Below are 17,383 nucleotides of genomic sequence, written 5' to 3' on the forward strand. Positions count from 1 at the left end.
CAGTTGGTTGTGGTTCCCAGTGTCTGGGAGAATCAAATTTAAATCTCTATAGAACCACACTTTATAGATAGACTTGATAATTTTTATAAAGTTGTAAGAAATGTGAGTTTACACAAGAAAACAAGCAACTGAGTTAGATGTGGCAGATTATATTTTTCAAAAATGGCTGCAACAATATTTCTCGACCCATGTGCTGTTCTAGAACCTTGCTATTCTACCATTAAGAAATAGAGTCTCTGCCCTGTTCTATTAAACCTGGGCAGGACTTTATATGACTGATTTGACCAAAAGAATATTACAGAAGTGATATTATGGGATTTCTGAGGCTAAGCCATACAAATACTATACATTTCTTCCTTATTCTCCTGGGCTGCTCATTCTTGAAACCCATCACCGTGCTATGCTTATGCAGTCCATGGAGAAACCATGTAAAGAAGAACTGAGACATCAGGCCCATAGCACCAACTAAGTTCCCAGCTGACAGCCTATACTAACTTACCAGCCCTGTTAGTAAGCCATCTTGAAAGTGGACCCTACAACCTCCTGTCAAGCTGCCCTAGGTGATGCCACCTGGAGGACAGACAAGCTATCCTTTCTAAGGCCAGGACAAATTGCAAATTTGTGAGCAAAATAAGTGATCGTTTTAATTCACTAAGCTTTGGGGTTGGTTTGTTATACGGCGATAGATAATTCAAACATCAGCAGTAACCATCAGTCTCGTTAAGACTGTAGATGTTTAAAGAAATAAAAGAGGGGGTTAAAAATATGATAGGATGAAGAAAACCTCAAAATTGATGAGGAAGATGTTAAAGAATTCAGTCTCAGTAGAATATCTATAAATTAAAAACATAAATAAAAACACAATGGAAAGATGATACAGATTGGATAGAGTTGAAGAGTGAACTGGAAGATAGATAGATCTGAAGAAAATTTCCAGAATTTAGTATGGAGAGAAGAGATGGGATATGTGAGGTTTAGTGTCACAGAGGATGACAGGAAACCACATATTTTTGATTTACTGGTTCTCAAACTTTTTGATCTTGGGACCCTTTACATTCTTAAAAATTATCGAGAACCCCAAATTACTTTTGTGTATGTGAGTTGCACCTATAATTTGGTCACATTTCTGTAGGAAGGTTATATTTCATTTTAAAAAAATTATTAAAAAAATTTAAAAAGATGATGCCATAAGAGAGTGAAAAACTAAGCTACAACATAAGAAGATGAACTGACAAAATTTGTTATCCAGAATATAAAAGAACTCCTCAAATAAAAAAGAAAAAGAAAAAAAAGGAAATAGGAAACTCAGGAATAACTTTATTTCACAGAAGCAGAAACAGTGGTTCATGAACATATGAGAAGATCCTCAACCTTTTTTAGCAATCAAGGAAATGCAAATTAAAACAGTGAGGAACTATTTGTCCCTCACCCCCTACTAGACTGGGAAAAATTAAAAATAACAAATGTTGGAGATGATATGGAGCAGTGGGAACAGTTGCACTGTTGGATACGACCATTTTGGAAACGATTTGGCTTAATTTAGTGATTCCTAAATATGTACCCTAGTGAAAATTGCATTCATGCCCAGGAGACATGTATAACAATATTTAAAGTACTGTTCTTAGTAGCTAAAAATGCAAACAACTCAAATGTTTTAGCAACTATAAAGCAAGAAATAAATTTGTATATTTATAAAAGAATGACTAGTATAAAGTAAATTGGGTACCATTACATGCATCTTCATGGAGGAATAGTAAATATAATAATTATGATTCTATTTACATAAAGTTTAAGAACAGACAAATCTAAATAATAGATTGTTTAATGATACTTATATGCTAAGATTATAAAGAAAAGCAGAAGAAAGATAACATAAATTTTAGGATAGATTAAGGGTGGCAGGAAAAGCACACAGGTTTGTATGATGTATTTTGCAATAAAAATTTCTATGAACAAGTTATTGAAAAGAACCCTGCTGTGATTCTTTTTCTAAGGAAAGAATTTTAGTAATGCAAATACTGTTTCTTAACAAACCTTTTGGTAAGTGTTCTTGCCTATAAAATTCTCCAGTAAATATATTTTGAATTTAATTTTCACCATTTCTTTATGTCAACCCTGCCAGCTAGGGAGCGTGCCTAGGAAGAAGATGAAACCAAGAGGATTTATTCACAAGTTCAAGTTCAGTGGTGGAAGCCTTAGAATAAGAAATTAAGCCTCTTTCTTATTCTACTTGTCTTAAAATTGGCCAACTATTGTTAAAAACAAAAGATTCTTTTCTTCATTTGTTTATTTATTTTTTTAGTCAGTAGAGGCACTGTTTTGCCTTTACCCCTAACCTGAGTCTACTGTTTATTAAAATTCTCCATGCATTGACATCTCTTCCTTTTCTGAAGGAATGTGAAACCCAATAATTATACACAGACCTGACCTACTCAGGAGGAGCCAAAGGACAAAGAAACCCTAGCTTTCTTTATTATTGTTGTTATTTTATTTTTTTATCTATCTATCTATCTATCTATCTATCTATTTATTTATTTATTTTTGGTTAAAAAGCAGAGATTTGGGGAGGTGAGGTCCAGAACTTCGTATATCTGTTGTTCTTTGAAGAGTCTAACACAGTTTGTTCCTTTCTCATATATTAGAGGTTTCCCCATGTGTATATATCTTGTAGACTAATAAAATTGATGCTGGTGAATCCTCTGTATGTCTGCTGATCTGGAAATGTTTGACTATTTCCCAGAGGCACTTTGGCTTTGGGAAAATAAGAATTAAAAAATGTGCTGACTTGCTTTTCTTTTAAATTACCTTATTTCATATATTCGATTTTGTAAACACCTCAGTCCTTTTTTTTTTTTTTTTTTTAAGAAGTAGTTTGGATCTAAACATACACACTTATAAATTCGTAAATGAATCAATTGGAATAATAGTTTGGACTAGTCATCCCATTGTTATCATGTGGTTGCCTAGTAACTGTTACTCCAGTCTGTCTTAGTTCTGTTTCCTTATTGTTATTTTGATAAGTTGGTAGGTTATTTTCATCCCAATTTTTAATCTTCATTTTGTCCATTGTTTTTTTTTTTTTTAATCATAAAGACAGTTTCCCCTAAACCACATACAAAAATCTTTTTGGTTTGGCTCATTGACAGTTGGTAAATCACAACTGGGTTCTGGTTCCTATTCCTTTATTGGGTGCTTGAGACTTTACAAAACACATTGTTTTGTGTAATAAACATCATCCTTAACAGAGTAAGGTGAATGTCAATATCTAGAATATCGAGAACTAGGAGATAACAGAGTGTGTAAGGATAGACATGTATAGATCAATGGATTAGATTCAGTAGCTCAGAAATAACCCTTATATTTATGGTCATTTGACTTCTGATAAGGGTGCCAATGCAATTGAATGGAGAAAGAACAGTTTTTTTCTACAACGATGCTGGGAAAACTGGATATCCACATGAAAAAGAGTGAAATTGGACCCCTGCTTTATACCATAAAAACGAACTCAAAATGGATCAAAGATATGAATTTAAGAGCTAAAAATATAAAACTCAGAAGAAAATATAGGAGTAAATCTTTGTAATCTGGAGTTAGAAAATGGTTTCTTAGAAAAAAACACAAGAAACAAAAGAAAAAAAACATAAATTTGACTACATCAAAATTAAAAACTTTGCTGCAAACAATACCATCAAAAATGTGAAAACAACCCACAGAATGGGAGAAAATATTTGCAAATTACATATCTGATAAGGAATTTATATTCAAAATATATAAAGAACTCTTACAACTCAATTATAAAAGGCAACCTAATTTAAAAATGAACAAAGAAGGTATACAGCTGTTCAGTAAACACATTAAAAGATACTCAACATCATTAATCATTAGGAAAATGAAAAAACCACAATGAGAAACTACTCAGTGTGGCTATAATAAAAAAGATGGAAAATAACAAGCATTGGCAAGGATGTGGAGAAATTAGAACCTTCTCTTGCATTATTGGTAGGAAAGTAAAATTATGTAGCTACTTTGTGATATCTTTAAAATTTCCAAAAATTATTTTATATGGAGTTACCAACCTTCTCTTGCATTATTGGTGGGAAAGTAAAATTATGTAGCTACTTTGTGATATCTTTAAAATTTCCACAAATTATTTTATATGGAGTTACCATATGACCCAGGATTCTACTCTTAGGTACAAATCCAAGAGAAATTAAAACATATCCACACAAAAATTTTATGTGAATGTTCATTGCAACATTGTTCATAATATCCAAAATGTGGAAAAAACCCAGATGTCTGTCAACTGATGAATGAATAATTAAAAAGTATATCCATACAATGGAATAATATTTGACAGTAAAAAGTAATGAAGTGCTGACACATGCTACAAACATGGATGCTTCTTTAAAACATTATGCTAAGTGAAAGAAACAAGTCATAAAAGACCACATATTGGGTAAATCCATTTTTTGAAATGTTTAGTATAGGTAAATTTATAGAGACAGAAAGTAGGTTAGTGGTTGCTTAGGGGTGGTAAGGAATTGAATGGTGAATGCGTGGTGACGGCCTATGGATACAGGGTTTCTTTTTGGGGGAAAATGTTCAACATTAGATTGCTGTGATAGTTGTACTGCCCTGTGAATATACTAAAAAACATCTAATTGTGCACTTTAAATGAGTGATTATATGGTTTGTGAATAATATCTCAAGCTGTTTATTTAAAAAAAAGAGCTAGAATACAAGGAAATGGAAAAGTTTGCTAAGGGGAAATACTAATATGCTTATTTGTTTTGTTAATGAATTTCTTGTCCTTACTCTTGCTAAATATTTGCAAGTTTTTTTTAAAGTCTACTTTTGGAAAGAATTTCAGGTATCTTTAGTAAAAGATCTATAGACTAAAACTTTAAAATAAATTTAAAAGAATAAAAGCCAAATAGTATATGGAAGAAGGGTGGTGGATATTTTACCTGAAAACATAGGCCAGTTGTAGCTACCACAGTTCACTTAGCTTTGACTTTCTCTCTGTAAAGGCAAACAAAAAGCCATGATGAGTTCTTTAACTTACATTACTAACTAAAAGGAAGCAGTTCCATTGAGAAAACTTATTTTCCAGCACTGCACATCACTCTAACGTAAGGCGAAATTTAATTGTTCGTGACTTGCTGTCAGGGTCACAAAACTGTGTAAAAAAAAAAAAAAAGATTATTAAAATTTAAAAATGATTCTAAAATATTCTTCATGTGGAAATTTATTTTGGTCCTGAATATATGTCTAGTGTAAAATGTTAAATTTATTGAGCTGTCTGGGTATCTGAATTGAGAATAGAGCAGAAAACTCTACTGGTGTCTGTGGCATTAAATAGAAATTATCTAACAAAATAGTATGAAACTGAACTTGAATGAAGTGCCAGAAGAGCAGAGTATTCCACTATGAAGTTTCAAATTAGATGGTTATGCTTGATTTCAAAATTTAATAAACTTTTTATTTTACAGTAGTTTTAGATTTACAAAAAGTCATTAAATACAATACAGAGTTCCAATATTTCACACTCCACTTCACCTGTTATTAATACCTTACATTATTAGTATGGTACATTTGTCATAATGAGTCAGTACTAATATATTATTATTAACTAAAGTCCATGGTTTATTCAGATTTCTTTATTTTTTATCTAATGTCTCTTTTTCTGTGTCAGGATTCATTCTAGGATACAACATTACATTTGATCATCATATATCCTTAGGCTGTTCTTGGCTGAGACAGTTTTCCCATGTTTCCCTTGTTTTTAATGACCTTGATAGTTTTGAGGAGTACTGTTCAGGTATTTTGTTAGAATGTCCTTCGGTTGGAATTTTTCTGATGTCTTTGTCATGATTAGACTGAGATTATAGGTCTTAGGGAAGAACATCACAAAGGTAAAGTGCGTTTTTTATCACATCATATCCATGGTAGGTACTCTCAACATGACTTATCGCTGTTGGTATTGACCTGGAGCACCCGGCCAAGGTCCTGTTTGTGAGGTTTCTCCACTGTAAAGTTATTTTCCCTGCTTCCCTCCTTCCATATTGTCCTTTTTGAAAGGAAGTCATTAGATACATATGCTTTTGATGCCATTTTTGCAGTTGACGAAAGTAACTTTTGAAAATTAATGAGTCTGGAATGATTAACTTTTTTCAGATGGAGAGCTTACTTATGTTTACATAGAATGGATTTGCTCAAATACCTATAAGGTAGACCAAAGCTTTTCTAAAGAGTGAGCTTCAGTTCTGTTCCCATGCTTGAACTCTATTTTGAAATTCCTAGATTTGTTCCATAAGTTGTGAAAGATTTCCTTGGCCTAGAATTTCTTAGAGATTAGAATCACCTACATCATAATGAACCATAGGTATATACTTACCAAAAACTTAATAGCTTAAAACAGCACACATTTATTGTCTCACCATTTTTGTAGGTCAGTAGTCCTGGTGTGGCTTAGCTGAGCCTAGGCTCAGGATTTCAAAAGCTGCAGTCAAGGCATTGGATGAATTGTTTCTCATCTGGAGGTTCAAATTCGGAAGAACCTATTTCTAAGATTATTCAGGCTATTGGTAGAACTTATTTTCTTGTGGCTTTATGACTGACTTGTTGCTGGCTGTTGACTGGAGGCTATCCTTAGGTTCTAGAGAAATTGTACACAGTTCTTGAATTTGTGTATCATTATGTGTGTGTGGAATCATTGAAGATTGGTCACCCGTCTGCTACATATTATATGACTTATGTAAAGAATATTTACTTTTGAGTAGGACTACATCCAGTGAGCCTCTTTTGATGAAAGTTAGCCATGGAAGTACATCTAAAATGTCAGTTTGACTCAGTAGAACTCATTGTAGTGAAAAGAATAAACCTTATAATAATTGGCATTATGTTAAATGAAGGACGATAGAGTTGTTCATGGAGTATACCTGCAGAAGGTAGAAGAAAGAATTTGGAGGAGGGGTGAGGTACTGTGACATATTTTTCTTTTTCAAAATTTTGCTGACTTTGGTGTTGTCCGTCATTCATTCCTTTATTAGTCAGTTTTCTATGTTTATGTTTAAGAATTCATTACCATAAAATCTAGTTTTGAGAGGCAGTAAAACTTAGTATAGTTCAGAGCTCAGGTTCTGGAGCTCAATTGCCTGGATTCAAATCCTGTCTCTGCTATTTTGTACAATATGACCTCAGCAGATTACTTCAATGATGTGTGCATCAGTTTTAAATAGGAATAATAGTATCTACTTCGTAGGGTTGTTGTGAAGATTCAGAGTTAAATGTCTGTAATTATTGTTCATTTTTTCAAGTGCGATAATGGTTCCATGGTTCTGTGTTAAAAATAGAGTCCTTTTAGAGATACATATTGAAATATTTACAGATGAAATGATAATGATGATTGGTATTTTGGAGGAAATTGGTGGAGGTATGGATGAAGCAGAATTGGCAGTGAGTTAATAGCTGTTAATGCTGATTGATGGTTTAATTATATTACTTTGTCTACTTTTGTATAAATTTGAAAATTTTTATAATATAAAGTAAAAAAGGTAGTAATGCCTTGGCACATATTAAGTGCTCAATGTATTTTAGCTGTTCTTATTATGTTTATTTTTAATATATTGGAATGAACTTGTATAAAACAAAGAAAAAAATATAAAATGAACTAAACTTTACACTTCATTTTTCTAATTTCTAACCTTCTTATAGATGGAAACTTTATCAAATTTGGATAACGTATACAAGATTCTTAGACTTGGGTTTAGCATCTTCCTAGTTAAGTTGTAATTTATAGTTTAATTCTTTTGGCTTATTTGTGGCCTGTATCACATTTTATTTAATTTAGTTTATCATTGTTCTTCAAGTTGGATGGAAATTAATATCAATATTATTTAGTGTAATTAATATTAACAATAGGAGACATTGACTGTACCAGTAGTGAAAATATTAGCTGCAACAGCCAAGGCTTCCCTAGGTAAACAGTGGTATTATGCTTTACTTTAATGTATTTAATTGCTGTTTAATATAAGAAAGGTAATTAAGACTTAAGAGCTTATTCACCGACATTATTTCAGATGTACTAAATGCATCTTTCTGCTTATTATCATATGGTCCTGCATTATATAGTACTATGAAACTAGATGATTTGAATGTTTTCATTGTTTAAGATTAAGAGTTATCTAACTAGTAGTGATTCTGATTTATTTTATTTGAATGAATTTTAGAACTTAAAAAAAAATTTAAAAGAAACTAAACTCAGACAACTCAGAGTTCTAATTATGAATAGGCACAGTGAGAACCTTGTTTTGATAACTGTTTTCAAGCTTCATACAGGCATACAGACCCTTTTGTTTAATAAATGAGGACACTGAGGACTATTAGAGGTAAGGTGATTTGCACAAAGTCACAAACATTTCTTAGAAATGGATTTGAGAATTAAACTCTAGATCCTACCTCTCAGTCCAGTGCTCTTTTTGCTGTCCCAGTGACTTCCAAATTGTTCTTCTGAACCCTGACATTCTAAAAAGTTTTGTCTCTGACTTTCTTACCCAAGGTTAACTAGATTTTTTTTCTCCTGCTTTGTGTATGAAGGTTTCTACGAAATTTCGTTCAGAGAGAAAAAGATTCTACTACTGTATCGTTAGCTTTTCAGTCTTCCCTACGCTGAACTCTTTATTCTGTGCCATATTCTATTTAGAAAAGTACACTGGATTTACTGGAGGGGTTTTCTTAGACTTTGTTTCAAAGAATGCCCGTGTTATCTCTATAGAAATCTGCGACTCAGAGACCTCGGGAAAATTCAAGAGAACTTTTAAATGTATTTCATACTAAAAATAATTATCATTATTTAATTATCAATTAAATAACATTAATAATTATCAATTATCAATTATAATAACATTAATAATTATCGATTAACATTTTATTTCCTTCCAGCTATCTACATTCTTCTCTCATTTTCTCATCTCATAAATCTCATTCCTTTTGATTTTCTAGATAGAGTTTCTCAGGATCTGTTATTTTCTATAAAGCTATTTAGGCAAATATGTTTATTTTAAATGAAACTATATCTGATGTCTGGAGAGTCTTTTGGGTCTCTTTGGCAGTGAATTAGGGGTCATTAATTTGCTTAAAAGGAGTATTGTCATTAGATCAAAAGAGGGCCCATTAGACAGTATAATAGGTTGGTTTTTGCTTAATAATTGATTAAAATAAATTTAATGGTTCAAACTTTAAAGTAAAATCTGTGGTGCTATGGTGCTTTAGCAGCTTTTCCAAATTCTAGACTTGCACAGTAATGTCAATGTAGAACTATCATAGGTTAGAATTTAAGATGCATGTAATCCTGGTAAGGGAAAAGATGAACAATTTTATTAAATGTTAACTCCATTTTATTAAGCACATACTTCACGTAGTCGTGTTTTTACATTTAATGTGAGTGTAATATTAATGTATATATGATATCTACATTTTATATAATATATATTTTAATGGAATAGTTTTTCATTTCTTTTCTATGGCAGTGTTGTTTATCAATTGTCCCCCTCCTATCTTTAAAATAAATATCAGAAATTTGAAAATTAATTCATGTCTGTGATCAGACTTTTCATGGGAGCGATTTGAGTTACTAAAACTTCACTGTTCAGCACAAGAAGCACAAACATTTATTATGGAATGTAAATGTGATGACTACTAAATATAGGGAACTTATTGAAGTCAGAATAAATGCAAAATGCCATCACACAAAATATTTCCATTTTGATGGAATCCCAGAGGGGCATTTTCTGCCAGCACTAATGGTATACAGCTGTGATTAGGAAAGCCCCTCAGAAGATATTTGGTGTACTGTTCCTGATAGGCACAGGGAAGCTGGCTTTTTAACTCTGGGCTGCCACAGAGAAGACTGCCCAGTGTCATAACTATTCAGACTAGAAATGCATGGTTTGACAAAGAAGTATATCTTGACAATTAGCTCACAGTACTGGCATCTAGGGATGTAAGTTTCAGAAATAGGGAGGGCAAGATGCTATCCGGTAATGGAGATTGTTTCCTGTTTTCCCTTAGTCTTCATTACCAAATAGTTGGGAGATATAAAGAGATGAGAAATTTAGGATAGTTTTTCAGCTGAATTTATGTTTCTTTGGTTCACCCAACCTCCTGCTACTACAGGCTATGTTAATATAATTTAAGAAAATTTAAAATATGAACTGTTGGTGACTTTGTTCACAAGGAACAATACTACCATTGTATGGTTAGCAAGATACTCAATGTAATAAATCTCCAATGGGGAAGTTTAAGAAAGTTTTGCAGTGCCAGTTGAGTTTAGCTTTCTTTCCAGCTGCTTTAAAAAGCTTTTGAGTGTTGTAGGTACTCTATCTAAATGCTTAACAGTACACAGGCTCCTTGACAAATGCTGTTTTGGGGAAGATCACAATTCTTCTGAGTCTTTGTTATTTTTACCTTTGAGCTGGCACTCCAGGAAAGAGTAGCGTGCACTTCATTAAGAAAATTCATCTTAAAATTCATTCAGCTTTCTGCCTCTTTCTAACTTCACAGTTCAGGCCAATGCCAAGTTCTTTTCCCGGATGTCTAATCTTTTTTCTCTGTGACTAAAATTTTATCTTTCATAGATTAATTTCCCACTGTAACTTTAAAATTTTTCTTGCACTAACTGCTGCTCCTTTTTTAAAATTTTATTTAAAAATATTTCTGTAACAATCATTATTTTTTCATTGTACATTTTCTTAGATATGTCTTTCTTTGGTAGCCACTTTGAACTTAGCTTTTACCTTTTTCTTTCCCATTGTGCTAATAATGCTTTTCTGCCCAGTCCCTCCAATTTGCCTGCATTCTTCTTTAGGCCCTTTCCCTCCTTCCTGCTCTTCTCTTTTCTGCTTTTCCATTAAGGGCTTCAGGGCATCCTTTTTAAGAGCACTCTAGTCTTAGAATTAAGCTATCAGTCTCATTCTAAATCTTCTTAAACTTCCAAGATTTGGTCAATCTAAAATAAATAGCTGAAAATGGAATGGATACTGGTATTTTGTAAATAATTTTTACCTTACCATAATTGTTATTACCAACTTTTTTCTCTTCTCCACTTCCCATCCCCCCTTTTTTAAAAAAAATATCTTTTTGTCCGGTTCATTTAAGTATTAAACCTACAGGCCTGGAGTTCATTTAATGTTCCGTAAAGCATATAAATGTTGTTGGCACTGTGTAAATGCTAAAATAACAACAACAATAATAATGTCAGTTTGGCTGAGAGAGTTGCTCGTTATTTTAGAGACACTCCTAGGACTTCTGTTTTCTACAAGGGTAAATGGCAACCAGATGGAAATTATTGGAACTGAGAAATCATTTTCTTTTTGTCTTAAAAAATTTCACTTTTATGCCTCGAGTTCCAAGTAATTACCAGAAAACTTCTATTTATTGATTATGCACAGTATCCCACGTTCCACCGTAGAAATGCTTCCAAGAATAATGCATGTTTCATGGTATATTTTCTCACTTCAGTAAGATCTCAGTTCTCTATCCCCCAGACTTTGTAAATGCAATGAACTATTTTATTTTCACCGTTCAGTACAGCCCAAACAGAGAAGTATAGAAAAATAAAAGTCACCTAAAGACCTGCTGGATATTTTAAACTATTTCCTATGGGGTTCACTAAGAGCTGGCTGACTCTTATTTTTGGTGGTCATGTTGAGTCCTCCTGTCTGGAGTTAGCTAGAATCCGAACATCTCAGTCATGCCTTAGACTTGACAGCTGCATATTTTCCCAGAAACAGTTTGGTGTGTAAAATAGATAGAATAATCTCTTCTTTCCAAATATACATCTTTGCTTTACCCTTTATTACTTGATTTGATATTTATTACAAACTAATATATGGACTTCTTCTTGGTTGGTTCCAGTGCAAAGGTCAGGATCTTCCCAAGAATATGGCCAGCCTACATCCCAACTGTAGCCACGTGGCACATCATTAATCATGGTCATTTAGTGCCTGGCAGGTTTAAGGTTTAGCCTTATAGTCTAGCTTCTGTAGCTTGTGGTGGTTTGGAGTTTCTTTAAACCTGATAATAGTTCTATTTTCTAGTCAATTAGAAAGAAAAAAGGTTTTTCATCAAGTTTGATTACAAAGGCATTTGAATTCTTTTTCTAGAGCCATTCTCAACTGGGAATGAATTAAGTCCTATAGAATGAAATAAGTCCTGTGGAAAGAAATCTGAGTGACTATTTTCTCAGTGTTCCCAAAGTTGGTAACATTCTAGATACATAGGAGAGAAGTTAATTCATTATATATAATGATGACTTAGGGCAGTTAATCCCAAAGTTTGATTTAGGTACTCTAGAGTCTTCAAAATTCTTTCAGTGAGTCCCTGAGGTCAAAATTCTTTTCATAAATATTCAAACATTATTTTCGTTTATCACCTCATTCTTTCGCAGTTAAACAGTGGAGATTTTGAGAGAATACATGATATATGATGATACAATTATTCTGATGGCTGATGAAAAGTGTGTTTTTGTATTGTTTTAAAGATTTGTTTCAATTTCTGGTTTTAATTGTAATCCAATTTCTAAGTGAATATAGATGGATATTACTTATATAAACAAAAGTTCTTTGAGGGTTCTCAATTTATTAGAGAAGGTGTCCTGAGACCAAAAAGTTTGAGAACTACTTTCTTCAGCGTGTAAAACTTAATTCTCTCACAGAGCTCCTGTTGAGAGCTGCTAGTGAGCTGCACAAGGGCACTACATTAAGCCAGTCAGTTCTCCAATAAACATTTTTTAATGGAATTAAATTGAGTTCTTGGAATGTAACTTTTGAGACCTTAAGATTCGCTCCCAAGCACTGTTTGAGCATTGAGTGCCTTGCAGCCTGCCAAGTTTCTTCAAGATAGTTAACTGGCAATTCTCAATATTGAGTCAAGTATTTCATAAGTCATTTTCATGGAATACCTGCTTTAACTGGTAGCTTATTGGCATCATTTAGACCAGTGCTGTCCTATAAAATGAGGACCACATGTATAATTTAAAATTTTATTTAAAAAATTAAAAAGAAACAGATGAAATTATTTTTTCCCCCTGCTTTACTGAGGCATAATTGACAAATAAAATTATAAGCTATTTAAAGTGTTTAATGTGATGATATGATACATGTATATGTTATGAAAAGACCCTCCCCTACCTCAAGTTAATTAACATATTCATCACATTGCCTCTTCTGTTTTTGTTTAGTTTTGTTTTTGGTGAGAATATTTAAGTTCTACTCTCAGCAAATTTCAGTTGTACAATACAGTGTTATCAACTGTAGTCACCATGTTTTACATGAGATCTTCAGACCTTATTCATCTTATAACTGAAAGTTTGTACCCTTTTACCAGCTTTTCCCTATTTTCCCCACCTCTCAGCCCCTGGCAAACCACTTTTCTACTTTCTGTTTCTATGAGTTTGACCTTTTTTTTTTTTTAAGATTTCAAATATAAATGATACCATGTGGTAATGTGGTGTTTATCTTGTCTTTCTCTGGCTTATTTCACTTAGCAGAATGCCCTCCAGGTTCATTCATGTTGAAAATGACAACATTCCTTTTTAAGGCTGAATGGTATTCCTGTGTGTGTACATGTGCGCACACGCTCATCTGTATATCACATTTTCTTTATCTGTTCATCTGTTGATGGTCACTTAGGTTGTTTCCATACCTTGGTCATCGTGAGCAGTGCGGCTATGAACATGGGAGTACAGATACCTCTTTGAGATAATGATTTAGTTTCCTTAGGATGCATACCCAGAAGTGAGATTGCAGGATCATATGGCAGTTCTATTTTTAATTACTTGAGGAACCACTCTACTGTTTTCCATAGTGGCTGTACCAGTTTTAGTCCCACCAACAGTGTACAAGTGTTCCCTTTGCTCCATTTCCTTGCCAGCATTTGGTATCTTTTGTCTTTTTGATAATAGACATACTAACAAGTGTGAGGTGGTATCTAATTAAGGTTTTGATTTGCATTTCCCAAATGATTAATGATGTTGAGCACCTTTTCATGTACCCGTAGGCTATTCGTATGTCTTCTTTGGAAAAATGTCTATTTAGGTCCTTTGCCCATTAAAAAAAATTTTTTTGATGTTTAGTTATATGAATTCCTATTGTATTTTGAATATTACCAGATATGTGGTTTGCAAATATTTTCTGCCATTCCATAGGTTACATTTTTATTGAAATTAGTTTTAACAATATATTTTATTTAGCCTAACATATTATTTCTACATGTAATCAGTTTTATCAGTGAGATAGTTCCCATTCTCATTTTGATATATAAAAACTATTTTATCAGTGAGATAGTTTCCATTTTCATTTTGACATGTAAAAACAACCCCATAGAAAATAATTCACAATGGCCAAAAGTTTGATATCTACCTAAGTTTTAAGCATTTCAGTAGGAAGTAGAGCTTTTCTTAAAAGAATATTGAAAAAATAAACTTTTTTCATGCTGTCATAATGTTTTACCTTCTTTAAAGCATTCAGTTTTTTTACTGTATTCTGTGAAATTATTGTGCATGTATCTGCATACTAGTTTAAGGGAGTGGTCTTTCTCTTTTTCTGGAGGAATTTTAGCACTTGAGGTCTTTGCGTTTTCTTCCTAAGTAGTACTGTCCGTCTGTCATAGCATATCCCTTAGTGAAGAGACCTACTCATTTCTGATGGGTGGGGAGGAAGAGTGATTTGTTTTGATTGTAATACTGAACTTTTCCTTGGCTCATTGGTATTTATTGTCACCTTATCTTGCCTTGAATGTGGTGTCAGGATATACAAGTATATTATTGCCTGTTGTGAAGAAACCACTTTTTTTTTTCAACTTCATTTCCTATAAGCATTACTGTGCTTGCAAAAATGAGGTAAGAGTTAAAGGAACTGTGGTTTAGAAGTGATACTTAAGAGTGGGAAATGGCTATTTTCCCCCTTCTAGAACGAATAATAAAAATTTAATTTTTTTTTGTACCACGTGACAATTGAAAAAGTAGTTTTTGAATGGAAATATCTTGGGTAGGGGCATTCTTAAGGACTCCTACAATCTGTATCTATTTAGCAACACATTGGATACAATGCCTTCTTTAATTAATATTAGTGTCAATTTACAAAATCGTGCTCTTTGCAAGATAAAAGAACTATATGTACAACAGGCAAACTTAAGGAATACATGGTCTCTTGGTAATGTGTTAGATGTTTCGTTGGTATGCCTTTCATATATGAGTACATGTACGTGATTCATAAATGTTCAACACCAATCTAAAAACATTTTTTGAGAGTTTATCTTCTATATACATGCCAGTTTACCTTTTGCTATAGACCTTTAATCTTTAAAGCAATTGATGTATACTTTAAGGTAAAACCTTTATAGTATATCCTCCAATAATTGGTAGCAGTAAAAATTCATGATCCTTGATCTCTTCAGGTGTTCTCAAAATAATCATACCTGCTTGCCAACTACTCGACTTGGTAGTTTCTGTTTCATCAGTGTTTTTCCACTTTTTAGATAACCTCCACTTTCCAGTTTGCAGCTTTGGTGGGAGCTGAACTTTAGGAAGAGGGGCTGGCCTGCCATGAAGAAGCCAACCACTCTCTCTCTGGCACAGCCCTCAGGATCAGGTCTTGCTGTGGGTTCCAACCTGTGGCTCAGTGTGACTTTCCTGAATGGAATGCAATTTTTTCCCAGTTCCATTCCTTCCATGTTCTTTCCATATCAGCTGGAAGCAGCTAGTTGGTTCCTAATGCTGTCCACAAATTGTTAGCTATTTTGCTTCTTGCCCCACCACCCCGCAACTCACCCCTTGAGTAAGGAATTCATGTGTTTCAGATTCTGGATTATGTTGCTTAGTGATGCAAATCCAATCTTTGCCAAGGATTGCCTGAATTTCAAGGCTTGATTTTAGAACAGTCAAATAAATAATAGCAGTACCTGTAATTAATGTATATTGTGTGTTTACCACATGCCAGGCATTATACTAAGCAGGCTGCATGTGTTAGCCTAGTTAATCTCCAGCAACCTTTAATGTAGGTTTTATTGTTGCCCGCATTTTATAGATAAGGAGCCATAGGAAAAAATAACTTGCTCAAAGTTATACATTAAAGGATAATTCTTAAGATTTTGAATCTAGGCAGCTGGACACCAGAATCTTTCCTTTTGACACTATATTCAGCTGCTAGGCAAAGCTTTACCTTTCTGTGTCTTGTGGAATCTTGAATCTCACTGAAGACTAGACAGGAATTTGATGTTTTATTTTTTTAAAACCTCTCTGTGTCCACCTTCTAAGAACAGATTATACTTAATGCAATTTTCTCTGAAAAGATAAGAATACATTTCAATATGTAGAACCATATTCCCTTTATGTGAAGTTAGAAATGTAAAACTACATCCATACTATGCTACTATCTTTATTAAATTAAAACTATTAAGTGCATAAAATATGTTACAAGTTCTTAATAGCCAGCTTCATCCTTATAGATGATTAGGTTTTCTCTTTACTTTTATGAAAGTCCTGTTGCCTCAGAATGCAAATGAAATTCAGAATGAGTCCACTGTGAATCAGGAGATCCCACTGTATGACACTCCCAGTTACAATGTGACCCTGTACTGTCTCGGGGGTGAAAAAGTGTTTAAAATACAGTCAGATGCATTGCAGGCCCTCATTCTGTTCCTCCACTCGCTACCCACTGTTACTTTTTCTATGCCATCCATTAGTAGGCACGGACAGAATAGGGGATTTCAGGCCCAGTCCTTAGACACTGATGATCGGCAAATCCTAGTAGTGCTTCCCAACCTTCTGTGCACAGAAATTGTTAATATTTTTCTGAGGTAAACAGACAAGGTTCCTTCAGACTGGAGGTGATCCACTGTCACCTATCCATGGCCTTGGGTATACCTGTAACCCATTTCCACAACAACTGTTGGGAAACACTCTGCTATGGCCATATATCTGTGAGTTTCTAAGCTGGTTATATATATGAAAGTACTCTGCAAACTATAACGTGCTATTCGTGTGTAAGATTTTATTAATTACTATTAAGACCCAGATATTTGTTCTGTTAAAGGACATTGTGTACTGTGATTTTGATTTTTTTTTTTTTTTTATTTCGAGAGCTGTTCTTAGAGAACCAGGTGCAGAAGCTGGACCAGTTGCTGGAATTAAGGTCCTGTATGTGACTTGACACAGTAATGAGAAGTAGAAATGCTAGTGGTCAGGGCTCATATGGTTCAAGACTTCCTATAGGAGATCAATCAGCTGGTGAGATTTGTTAATGATTCTGCTTTTTATCATAATACTTGCTACCCTCTTTTCTGCCTATCCCCATTCTTTTCCCTTCTTGAACTATGCCTTTTT

At 33.5% G+C, this 17,383-nt stretch overlaps 1 protein-coding gene across 5 annotated transcripts in view; it reads left to right on the top strand.

Moving 5' to 3' along the window:
• SIK3 (SIK family kinase 3) overlaps positions 1–17,383 on the top strand; it is a 215,824-nt gene that overhangs the window by 91,531 nt on the left and 106,910 nt on the right. The window contains exon 2 of one of the 5 annotated variants that reach the window (XM_025047454.1): positions 17,141–17,287. The exons of the other annotated variants lie outside the window; for them this stretch is intronic. The gene's annotated coding sequence lies outside the window, so the exon portion shown is untranslated. The remainder of the gene's footprint in view (positions 1–17,140; positions 17,288–17,383) is intronic. 5 annotated transcript variants of the gene reach the window in all.

Source organism: Pteropus alecto, unplaced genomic scaffold (assembly GCF_000325575.1).
Source record: "Pteropus alecto unplaced genomic scaffold, ASM32557v1 scaffold224, whole genome shotgun sequence".
NCBI lineage: Eukaryota > Metazoa > Chordata > Mammalia > Chiroptera > Pteropodidae > Pteropus > Pteropus alecto.